We start from the raw sequence: 2861 nt of genomic DNA, 5'->3' as shown, positions 1-2861 counted from the left end.
ACTAACTAACTAAATAAATAAATAAATAAATGGAAAATAAACAATTGAAGGTCTTTTTTTTTATTTATGAGCATTTTTAATGTGAAATTATTGTAGTGCCTCTCATGTGCTTAGACAAAAGAAGAAATCAAGTTGTTAGCAATACTTGTTTCTGAATTTAAACATTTTCTTTTGATTGAAATATCCCAAAATTTTGTAGGTAGAATATTACTTTGTTTTTTTTTTTCCTTTAAGCATTTCACCCATTGCCTCAGTTTTTAAAATTGAAAGTTTTAAACTGAAGTATGTCTCAGTTAAGAGCTGAGAAGCTAATCCACCTGTTTTTGTGTGACTGCTCTAGGTATACACGTGTACTCCCATATTATTTTTTAGTTTAAAGACTGTTTCAGCATCTAATCAGCACTCCATGGTGGCTCACAAAAGACAACATTTTCTGTATTTCACAGTTCTTCTTAATTTATATACATGCAGAATATACAACATATCCACTTTGAACAAGGCACCTCTAAAGAAAAATAGTGTCTTTATTGTCTAACTACTATTAAAATAACTGACCAGGGATGATGGCAATAAGTGGAATGGCATGTCATGGACAGGTACAAATTCCCTACGATGAGTGTGATCATTACATGTACCTAAAATGTACCAATAAGTGTAATTGAAAATATTAAATGACAGGATAGATTGTTGAAATAGTCCTAATGGGAACTTTGGGCCAGGAAATTTTCAATTTCAAAAGAGCATGAGTTTCTCAGGCGCTCATCTATATTTGCCCTTCCAGGGAGCTGTGTGATATGCACACACCACTTCAGTTACTACCACCAGGGACCACAGGAGCAAAGTAAGTTATAACAACCCCCTTTGTGAGTATCTACCATACATATGTCCCAAAGTATGGTGGGCACATTATGTGGAAGTCATGCACCACATAACCATGGATTAGTCAACAATGCACTACGTGTTCCATAAGATTATAATGGAGCTGAAACAGTCCTGCTGCCTTGTGATATTGTCTGTAGTCCTTGGAACATCCTAGCACAATGCATCACCCATGAATTTGTGGTGATGCTGGTATAAGCAAAGCTACTGCACTGTCAGTCAAATAAAAATGTAGCTCATGCAATTAGGTATATAATAGTAGTTGGTAAATGCCTATACTACTGGTTTGTATAGTTACTATGCTATATGTTTTATCATTATTTAAAAGTGTACTTTTACATATAAAACAACCAATTAGCCATGGAACAGCTTCCAGCAGGTCTCTCAAGCGATCTTCCAGAAGAAAGCAGTGCTACAGAAGAGCGCGGGTCAAGGTTGTTCTTGCTCCTGAGCGCCTCCTGTGGACAAGATCGGGAGGTGGCAGACGGTGATAGTCACACTCCTGACCCTGAGAAGCTCGAGGGTCGTATGTGTGTTTTCGCCTTGCTTTTTAAAGTTTAAAAAGTATAAAATAAATGTTGAAAATAGGAAGATTTAGATTTTAATGTAAAGAGAATGTAATGTTATGAAAGTGTAAGTGATCCAGATTATGTTTAGATAATGATAAGTGAAGTTTGATTTTGGGGCCAGGGAGATGGCTCAGTGGACTAAGCGCTTCCCTGGCAAGTGCAAGGGCCTGAGTTCAATCCCTGGTTCTGCCAAAAAAATAAAATAAAATAAATAAATTCTTATCACAAAGAAGTTTGATTTTACTAGCGAAAGCAAACTGTGATGGTCAGGGATTAGCCCACAACATGAAACTTTTCTAGCTGTTTTAGCTTGCTTGCTTTCTTCTTCTTCGTGTCGTAAGTACAGGATCTACAGGGTCTCGCTACACAGATTGGACTGGTAGTGATCCTCCTGTTTTCAGCCTCCCAAGTGCTGGGATTACAGCGGGCCACCACACCCAGTCTCAACCGCCATCTCAGGGCACCCCCAGGGTGGGGCCAGCACAGCATGCCAGGGATCGAACCCTGGTTCCTGCATCTGCTTAAGCAGGCACTTTAGTCTGCTGTGCTATCTGGCTGGTCCTGTTTTAGTTTTTGTACATTTGGTTTGATTAATAAATACTGGAGTTAGGTAGAATTTTATTTCCTATTAGTAAATCTTTCAAGTAAAATAAGGGTTAATGTACCACCTTCTGTATGTTTATGTGTACATATAAATGCACAAATTATTTTGAACCAAGACAGTGAATAAAAACTGTAATTAGGTTATATTTTTGTCAAAAAAGTTAAAACTTTTCCTTTATTTATTCCCCTCATTCTCAATATAGATGAACATATATAGAATATAGAAATTATATTCTACTTCACATATGAATGAATGTTCCATGTTTCTTGAAATATAGACTATTAAAGTCAAAAGTCCTTAGTTTCAACCTCTACTTCAAAATGTGAACTTACATAAATCATTTGGTTTGCTTAATCCCGATTTCTTCATTCACACAATGGAGTTTGTAGCATGTGTTTGATATAATCATGCACCTTCTAATATCTATTCTGTTTATAGTAAGAGCAGTAGCCTTAGGCATTGTATAACTACCACGTTGTCTCCCTTTAGTGAGAAACTAAAAGAGTAAATAAGAACCAAAACATACAATGGATACTGAGAAACAGGAAGAAATTGCTTAAAGTGAAAGAACTAGGGAGGGGGGATAGAAAAAAGGAAGGAAAAGAAAAGAATGGTAGAAGAAGGATAAAATGGAGACAAAGTTTTGTAAGTAAAGAGGGGACAGAAGTTTGAAGGGAGGGGAGGGGAGGGGAGGGAATTGGGGGAAAAAGGGGAATCAAGATAGATCATACACAAGTACAAATTCCCTGTGGTGAATGTGATCTCTCTCTCTCTCTCTCTCTCTCTCTCTCTCTCTCTCTCTCTATATA

This window comes from Octodon degus, unplaced genomic scaffold, assembly GCF_000260255.1.
Source record: "Octodon degus isolate 3935 unplaced genomic scaffold, OctDeg1.0 scaffold00081, whole genome shotgun sequence".
Lineage (NCBI taxonomy): Eukaryota > Metazoa > Chordata > Mammalia > Rodentia > Octodontidae > Octodon > Octodon degus.
This window is presented reverse-complemented; position numbering follows the sequence as displayed.